At 45.4% G+C, this 10,304-nt stretch overlaps 1 protein-coding gene across 9 annotated transcripts in view; it reads left to right on the top strand.

Annotated features, from left to right (window-relative positions):
• Positions 1 to 10,304, top strand: part of LOC139763866 (cell adhesion molecule Dscam2-like) — a 441,821-nt gene that overhangs the window by 32,737 nt on the left and 398,780 nt on the right. The gene's annotated exons all lie outside the window — the stretch shown is intronic.

Genomic DNA, 10,304 nt, shown 5'->3' on the forward strand with positions numbered 1-10,304 from the left:
TATTCAACTAGACTCCCGTGTCTAAATTTTTTTTTTTCAATATTCTCTCTAAACTAGATTCTTGATATTTTTTTTTTTCGCAAAGCTTTAATAACTTAATCCCAGGAAACTCTTGTTTTCCCCTCCCCGGTCACACACTCCGTTTGTACAATTAAATTCCCGTTTGTATTTCAGCCAACCTCTCGCTTTAAACATACTCCCATCTGGATTTCAAAAAAAAAAAAGAGAAAGAAAAAAATCCTGCTTTTTATTTAAAAAAAAAAAAAATTCCAGTCAATATTGTTGCTCTTTACCATCTCATCCTCCTTTTCATCCAGTTTAAAATTGCTTTTTTTTTAAATAATAAAATCTTTCGTTTTCTAATCGAACACCCGATTTCTTTCGCTCCAGTTTTACAGTTTTCTTCTCTTACATCACCTCCTTGAAAACCAATTTGTAAACAAATACGTTTTGACAAACCAAAATATATATATATATATTTTTTTTTCCAAAAGGAATCTTGATATATTTTTTGAAACGCTGTTCAGAATTAGTCTTTTTTTCTAAGCATTCCATTCCAACCCTCACACAGCATTTTTTCTTATTGCCGAATTTGGTTTTCTCCGGTTGGTCTTACCCGGCCATTTCTTGCTAATCATCTACTTTATATATATATATATATATATATATATATATATATATATATATATATATATATATAGCTTCGTCTCTTCGATGTATATCAACTGACTATTATATTCCTCTCTTGTGTCTCCCCTGATGATGTGATTATTACACGAAAGTGCACTTGGGAACTTTTCGTGTTTCATTTTCCCCGTGGACTCATAGGAATATATATATATATATATATATATATATATATATATATATATATATATATATATATATATATAGAGAGAGAGAGAGAGAGAGAGAGAGAGAGAGAGAGAGAGAGAGAGAGAGATTTTTGCTCTTACCACACAATCTCTATTTCTACCTTTCATTTTTTTTTCTTTATCCTGTATCCCCCTTATTTATTATATCCTAACCTTTCCCGTTTTCCAGCCAATTTCCCGTTTTCCTTTACAGCCAATCTTCCGTTTTCTCTTGCAGCCAGTCTCTCCTCTCCACCCTTTTATTTTCTACTTTTTTTTTCCCCAAAGGCTATAATTTCCCGCCTTTTCCAGCCAATCTCCCGTTTTCTGCAGCCGGTCTTCCGCTTTCTTTCCCTTGCCGCTGCTCTCGCTGCCCCCCTCCCCTCACCTCCCCCCCGGAGCCAGGATCGTTGGGGAGGGGGGAGGGGGAGGGAGGGGGGATGGTCGTGTTTTCCCCAGAGCGACGCTTGAGCGATGCCACAATTTCCTCTCAGTTGACTCGCGTTTGCCGCTCTGCCGACCGCCTCTCTCTCTCTCTCTCTGTCTCTCTCTCTCTCTGTCTCTCTCTCTCTCTCTCTCTCTCTCTCTCTCTCTCTCTCTCTCTCTGTCTCTCTCTCTCTCTCTCTCTCTCTCTCTCTCTCTCTCTCTCTGTCTCTCTCTCTCTCTCTCTCTCTCTCTCTCTCTCTCTCTCTCTCTCTCTCTCTCTCTCTCTCTCTCTCTCTCTCTTCTGATATTCTGCTCCGAATATCTCTCTCTCTCTATATATCTGCTCCGAATATCGTGGTCATATATATATATATATATATATATATATATATATATATATATATATATATATATATATATATATATATACACCGCTTAGAACATCGTTGGCCAAGCGGACTCACTCCAGACCATTATTAACCCCTTCCCCCCGCCCCTCCCCGCCCCGCCCCGCCCCGCCCCCTCCAAGAATATCTTAAGGTTAGAGTATTCGTGACTTTTAGGAATATCTTAGCCTGTGGGGGGCTCGGGATAGTCTCCCCAGAATATTGTAACAGTTAGCTTTAGAAATATTCTGCTTAGAATGTCGTATTCCCTCTTAAGAATATTACAGCTGACACGCTGGAGTATTCTGCCCAGAATATCATTCGGCTGTCAGACCCTTGAATATTCTTTATTGTCAGAATATCTTGACTTTCTTCCGAGTCTTTTCTGAACGTAGGACAGTACGATAGATCATGGTATACTTTCGAAATATGCGCTCAAGCAATACACCAAGCATATCAGGTATTGCCGATGCAAAGTGTCTCAAAGTATGTAAACTATCCTTTTCTCTAATATCCTCCCAAATTATCGGAAAGTTTGCTCATACTGACGAAACATTTAAACTTTTCCCCCCTGAATATATACTTTCACCTGTTTAAACTTTCATTCTCAGTATATATATATTTATAGAGGAATAGAGTGAATTGGAGCGATGTGGTATACCGGGGTTGACGTGCTGTCAGTGGATTGAATCGGGGCATGTAAGGCGTCTGGGGTAAACCATGGAAAGCTGTGTAGGTATGTATATTTGCGTGTGTGGACGTGTGTATATACATGTGTATGGGGGTGGGTTGGGCCATTTCTTTCGTCTGTTTCCTTGCGCTACCTCGCAGACGCGGGAGACAGCGACAAAGCAAAAAAAAAAAAAAAAAAAAAATATATATATATATATATATATATATATATATATATATATATATATATATATATATATATATATATATATATATATATATATATATATATACTTCCCCCTGTAAAGTCCTCCTAATGAATGGTCTCCCAAAGTATGTAAACTTCGGGTTGGGACATAATTTCCCTTGTCTCAAAACTTTTCTGCCTTGAAACAGACACCCCCACCTCTTGAAGCCCCCACCCCCCAGAAAAAAGAATGTATATATATATATATATATATATATATATATATATATATATATATATATATATATATATGCATACGAGGCCCGTCATGCCACCTGGCTGGGTGGCAATCAGGGCCAGCCCCACCTTGGGCCAGTCCTCAGCGGGATTTTTCATCACCATTATGACCCGGGTCCACATGAACGCCTGTGATTGGTGAATTATCTTGTGGGAGGAGGGAAGGTGGAGGGATGGTGGGTGGGTTAGGGGTAAGGGGCGGTGTTGGGTACGCGGGAGTTGAGTGGTATCGTTAGGTGGGGTGGGGTGGGAAAGGGAGGTGGGGTGGCGTACTCCTGATGGAGTGAGTGGGTGGGATGTGTGCACGAGAGAGAGAGAGAGAGAGAGAGAGAGAGAGAGAGAGAGAGAGAGAGAGAGAGAGAGAGAGATTACAGTTCAGTGCAGAGATAATCACATGATTTTTATTCCTTTTCAGCTTTGTTAAATTCTCCCTTCGCAAGGTACATTTCTTCAAGTGATATATATATATATATATATATATATATATATATATATATATATATATATATATATATATGACTAATTTGTCTCACCACTCCTCGTTTACGAGGTTAACGAGCGTCATTAACCTGCTTAACAACCTGTTGTTACCCAGTTATGAAGATGTTCATTGACCGTGATAACGAGTGTTGTGTGTGATAGGCTTTAAAGCCCTTCGTTGAACAGCTTAACGAGCGACTGTGATATTCGTTTGTAACAGTCTCCATTTGAACTGGCGTAACGAGCTGGTATATTTACGTGATAAAAGGTCGTTTGCTGGCTTAATGTTTGTTCTTTATTGGCCTAACGATCATCGCTGATTGGATTAACAGAGCGTTTTGTTGTGCAAACGACCGGTTATCACAGCCCTGCCAGCTTTCAGCACGACGGAACGACCCGTGAGCATGACGGGTACGACCCCTGAGCGCGACGGTACGACCCTTGAGCACGACGGTACGACCCTTGAGCATGACGGGTACGACCCTTGAGTTTTACGGTACGACCCATGAGCATGACGAGTACGACCCTTGAAGGCGACGGTACGACCCTTGAGCGCGACGGTACGACCCTTGAGCACGACGGTACGACCCTTGATCGCGACAGTACGACCCTTGAGCACGACGGTACGACCCTTGATCGCGACAGTACGACCCTTGAGCGCGACAGTACGACCCTTGAGCACGACGGTACGACCCTTGAGCACGAAGGTACGACCCCACGAACTCGAGATAGAACACTTGAGCACAAGCTTAGGTAGGATGATCCGGCCTTTTTCAGGCCTCTTTTTTAAAAAAAAAAAAAGGCCCCAGGCCATTGTAATCGACCCTTGGCGTCGTCTTCAAAGTGGAGGGGAAAGTCGTCGTCTCCGATATAGATTTAGATTTAGAGATCATAATCGAGGGTGGGGAGGAGGGAGGGAGGAGGGCTAATTAACCCCATACTGCTGTTGGCAGCCACTTAATGACCTCAGCATTGTTCGTTGGGGGGGGGGGGAGGTTGATTATGGCCGGGTTAATTAAGAGCTTAATGGCGATTATCTGGGTATTACAGGCCATTCTGGCCCTTCTGGGTGACATACCCGGCTAACAGTGTGTTGGAAGACAGTGCCACAACGCCTCCTCCGTAGTTGAGGAGTTGTTGAAGACCTTATCGTTAGGGGTGTAAGGGGTCATACGAGGTCGCGACCTTCTCTCCGGCTTAGGGTAGAGTGGTTAGCGCCAGGGAGGACTGTTTCCTGATGTACACACACACACACACACACACTATTGCATGTGTATTTTGGCAACTTTAATGATCTTGATTGTGTATATATAGTCTTATTATTATTATTATTATTATTATTATTATTATTATTATTATTATTGGTAATATTATTATACCTTGTTCCTATTTGATTGCCGTTTCCGACATCAGCGAGGCAGCGCCTTTAACAGACGAAGAAAGAAAGGCCATATCCGCTCACATCAGCATCTGTTATTATTATTATTATTATTATTATTATTATTATTATTATTATTATTATCCATGTATGGTTTTGTTTAAATCCCTCGAGACATCATGGGTGTTTTAATGGATCGTCCACACTGTTCATGTGCGGCCGGTGTGTAAGTATGATTAATGGCTTCTTTATTAGCCCAGTGTTAGCCAAATGGAGTCATAAAACATTGTAAAGGTAATTAATAGGCTGGGGGGGTGGTTGCCTGGGGTGTTGGGGGTGGTAGGATGGGGGGTTGGGGCTGGGGAGGGAGGGTGGGGGGAGAATGATGTCCGTTGAATTTCAGGTTACTTAATGAACGGTTGTGGCACGTGAAGTGAACCATGTGTGTGTGTGTGTGTGTGTGGGGGGGGGGGGGGTGGGGAAATGTGGCGTAATGCCACTGCCGGCTGCGTGTAGTGGTCTATACTGCTGCTACTACTACTACTACTACTACTACTACTACTACTACTACTACTACTACTACTACTATTACTCTGCTACTTCTCTACTACTACTACTACTACTACTACTACTACTACTACTACTACTATTACTCTGCTACTTCTACTACTACTACTACTACTACTACTACTACTACTACTACTACTACTACTACTTCTACTACTAATTCTACTACTATTCTGCTACTACTACTACTACTACCACCACCACCACTACTACTACTACTACTACTACTACTACTACTACTACTACTACTACTACGTCTTTTACCACTACTACTCTGCTACTACTACTATAACTATTACTACTACTGCTCCTATTGTGGTACTAGTATTACTATTACTAGTACTATTAATGTTACTACTACCACTACTGCTATTTATAAAGCTCTTAAGACATAATTTTCCCACAGGTAACTCAATCAAAGTGACGTTTCTCACCGTCACCAATAGTAAAGTGACGTAGATAGACCCAGTTATTAATTAAGAGATGAGTAATTACCGGAAATAATTAAAGTCACTGGTCCTATATTAGTGGGATTAGAGAGACGATTCAAAAGTATTTGGTGTGAGCGGTGGAAGATCCAGGCTGTGTTCCTCTCCGTCATTAGTCCTCCCTTAATTACACGGGGGGGTTCATTAGAAAGATGGGGGGGGGGGGGTAGGTAATTATGACCCCCTCATTTTTAAGTCCCAAGTGTGGTGTACTGCTTGGCTGAGGAAGTTTAGGGTAAACGCAGATAGATGGAAGTGTACACACACACACACACACACACACACACACACACACACACACTCACTCACTCACTCACTCACTCACTCACACATTCACTCACTCACTCACTCACTCACTCACACACACACACACACACACACACACACACACACACACACACACACACACACACACACACACACACACACACACACACACACACACACACACAGTAAGGTAAAGATAAAGAGAGAACACGTGAGTGAGTGAGTGAGTGGGTGCGTCTGTAGTTTTCCTTGCCTCGTACAAAAGTTTGAAGTAACTGGAAGCTTTAACTTTTCCCATCACATAAATATATCCAAAGAATCAGCAACCTTTAAAGAAAAGAGCCAGTGTGTGTGTGTGTGTGTGTGTGTGTGTGTGTGTGTGTGTGTGTGTATGTGAGACGCTCCGCCCCTCGACTAACGACAATATTATTTCCCACCAGTTCAGAAAAATATATGAGATAAAGGCATTTATAACAACGGTCGTGTGTGGCGCATGTTTGTGGCTTTGTCTAGACGCGTTGTCTGTGCTGCCGGAGACGCAGACAGATGTCTTAGTCTCTGCCTAAAGTCTGCCACAGACTTAGAGTCATGAATACGTCCTGGGGAGGGAGGGAAAAAAAAATTAAGTCTGGCTTTGAATGACGTTATCAAAGAGGGGTGTGGCTGACTGGTGACGTCATGAGAATGGGAGGAGTTATTAAGTGTTGTGCCCCGCCTTACTTCTGTCGTCATTAGTTAAGTTACCATTTGGCTTTGTGATGAAACCGCTTGTATCAGTAGAGGGGCCGGGAGTCCAATATGTAATCGAGTTGCGATGGGAAGTCGCTAAGGACCGTCACCTATTGGTTATCATTCGAGGGCGGAGCTTCTCCCTAAGCTGCTGACCAATGAATGACATCATTACAGAGGGAGGAGCTAACCCCCCCCCCCACACACTGCTGAAGAGTGACGTCACCCTGAGGGCGGAGCTAATCTCCTGTTGTTTTACTGAACACATCAGCAGAAAGGGAATATTCTCTCTCTCTCTCTCTCTCTCTCTCTCTCTCTCTCTCTCTCTCTCTCTCTCTCTCTCTCTCTCTCTCTCTCTCTCGTAATTGCAACAACTGGATGAGAAAAAGTAACTCTGGCTAACGAGGATGTCGTTTGTTGTAAAATGAATGCAATTGGTAATTCGACGTTGTTAGTCAGAAGCTCGTAAGCCCATGGGTCAGTTGTCCGAAATCATAGGTCAAAGGTCAGGTGTGTGTGTGTGGTGTGTGTGTGTGTGTGTGTATGTGTGTGTGTGTGCATTCGTGATGACCTGACTCGTTAAACCAGGTCAGCTAGTCGTTGATAATGTCATGGTGCAGGTCCCAGGTCAGAGGTTACCTGCTAGGAGGATGTGACCTGATGTCCTAGCTCTAAGCTCAGGTTCTGAGGGGAGAGAGGGGTAGCGTTTTTAACGTGACCCGACGATATGCAGGTCATGAACGCACGAGATGGGAGTGAGGTGAGCGGGGTCAGGAGGTCATGAAACAAGGGGGCGGGGGAAGGGTGGGTAAGATGAGGGAGGTCAGGAGGTCACGACATGGCGAGGGTGAGATGAGCGAGGTCAGGAGGTCACGAACACGGTGGGGGGGATGAAATAAGCGAGGTCAGGTCAGGAGCAAGGTGGCGTGACCCCGCACATTACGGCCGTATTGAACATCAATTAAAATGTCGAATCAGGTGAAGTAACGGGTCAGGTGGCCGCCGGCAGCTGGGCTGGGCTGGGTACAGCAAGGCTCCGGCTCCTGCTGCTGCTGCTGCTCCTCCTCCTCCTCCTCCTCCTCCTCCTCCTCCTCCTCCTCCTCCTCCTCCTCCTCCTTCTCCTCCTCCTCTTCCTGCTGGCCGTTCTTGCTGCTCCTGCTGCTCCTGCTGCTGGTGCTACCCTTCCTGCTGTTGCCGCTACCGCCGCCGCTGCTGCCACTTCAGCTGTTGTTATTTGTGATGCGGTTCCCTCTGGTGTATCGTCGCCTGGTGTGTTCCCTCTGGTGTATCGTCGCCTGGTGTGTTCCCTCTGGTGTGTCGTCGCCTGGTGTGTTCCCTCTGGTGTATCGTCGCCTGGTGTGTTCCGTGTATCGTCGCCTGGTGTGTTCCCTCTGGTGTATCGTCGCCTGGTGTGTTCCCTCTGGTGTATCGTCGCCTGGTGTGTTCCCTCTGGTGTATCGTCGCCTGGTGTGTTCCCTCTGGTGTATCGTCGCCTGGTGTGTTCCCTCTGGTGTATCGTCGCCTGGTGTGTTCCCTCTGGTGTATCGTCGCCTGGTGTGTTCCCTCTGGTGTATCGTCGCCTGGTGTGTTCCCTCTGGTGATGTGCTTCAGCGGTCGTCTCCTCCTCCCCACCACACACACACACACACATGTGCTGCTGTTGTGTTCCCGCACGTATAGTCTTCCCTCCTGCTGCTGCTGGTGAGTGTGTGTGTGTGTGTGTGTTTACGTTCTCTGTGTCTCCCCTCCGTCTTACAGCCACGTCTTGATCTCTCTCTCTCTCTCTCTCTCTCTCTCTCTCTCTCTCTCTCTCTCTCTCTCTCTCTCTCTCTCTCTCTCTCTCTCTCTCTCTCAGCCCTGGAGGGGGGGAGTCATCATCCTCCTCCCAGGGAAGGCATCTTCAAGTTGAGGGTGTCGTGCTCAGATAAGATACGTTGAAAGATAAGGATGGCGATGGATGACGCTATATGAGGGGTCCTGGATGCTATCTGAGGGGTCCTGGATGCTATCTGAGGGGTCCTGGATGCTATCTGAGGGGTCCTGGATGCTATCTGAGGGGTCCTGGAGCATGGCGGGCGTCGTTTGAGAATCACGCTACCTGACATTAAGGTAGTACTTCTATTTATCTGAAGCAGCCATGTATGTATTCTGTGGCAACTGACCAGAAGAGGTAGTGCATCTCTCTCTCTCTCTCTCTCTCTCTCTCTCTCTCTCTCTCTCTCTCTCTCTCTCTCTCTCTCCCCAGCTGACACCCCCACCCCCCAAAGCTAAGACACTACCCCCTCCCCTCCCCCCACCCACGGATCAACACAACACCACCACCTCCCACCCACCCCCACCTCTCTCCCCCATCCCCAGACTGAACAACGGGGCCCCCCCTTACAACGCTCCTCCCACTCCCCTCCTCTCTCCTCCCCATCTCTCCCCAGACACACCCCTCCGGCCGCCCCGGTAACGGCAGCCAGCCGATGCTGCTTGGGGAGGGAGACGACGATCGTTTAGGGAAGCGGAAACGAGGTAGTTAGGCAGTCTTGCTAAAGCTGTTTTACATACTGGATACTGCCGGCTGTTTCGGTTGGGGGGAGGGGAGGAGGTCAGGGGAAGGACAGTGTGATAAGGAAGATAAAGAGTAACAGAGAGAGAGAGAGAGAGAGAGAGAGAGAGAGAGAGAGAGAGAGAGAGAGAGAGAGAGAGAGCAATGGAGCTGAAAATGGAAATGTAGACGACAGGCAATTGTATTTTAAGAGGTGTGGGTCGAGGGTAGTGGGGAGGGGAGGTATTTAAAGGGGGGAAGGGGGATTATTTTTTTTTTAAAGGGAGGGTTTCAAGGACGAGAGAAAGATGAAGGGGAGGAAGGGTAAGGCTTTTAAAAAGGATGAAAGTTGGTGGGATTAAAATGAGTTTGACTAGGAAGATAATTAACGTGACAACTGCTTCAATAACTTGGATCTATCATATATATATATATATATATATATATATATATATATATATATATATATATATATATATATATATATATATATATATATATATATTATGCATGAAGTATGTATATGTTTTAGGATCCGACTATCAATTTGTCTGTCTGTCTTCGTATCTATCTATATCTATCTATCTACGTATCTCTTTCTATCTATCTATCTAATCAAGAGTATGGAAATTTAACAGTTACTCCCTGGGTCTGGTTGGCCTCCTCCCCTCTCCCCTGGACCGGTTCAGGAGGAGGAGGAGGAGGTGGTGGGTGTTGGGATCCCTCTTAGGAACATAAGGGTGAGGCACGTGCTGTCTGCCAGATGGACATGTGTTATACATTTCCCCCTCGCCCACACGTGTTATGTATTCCTGGAGACCTACATTTGTGATACATTCCTCCAGTCATACATACGGTATACATTGGTGGTGGGAAGGGTGTGTCCCCCTCCCCAACAGCCAGCCTCCCCCCGTATATATCTGGCTGCATATTTATCCCCAAGTGGGAGGGATGGAGGTTGTAGGCCCTCTCCTCACACTTTGCCTCACACTCCTCCCCTCCCTCTTCCTTCGCCATGTAGGTGTAGCAGGTTGTGGATA

Source organism: Panulirus ornatus, chromosome 48 (assembly GCF_036320965.1).
Source record: "Panulirus ornatus isolate Po-2019 chromosome 48, ASM3632096v1, whole genome shotgun sequence".
NCBI lineage: Eukaryota > Metazoa > Arthropoda > Malacostraca > Decapoda > Palinuridae > Panulirus > Panulirus ornatus.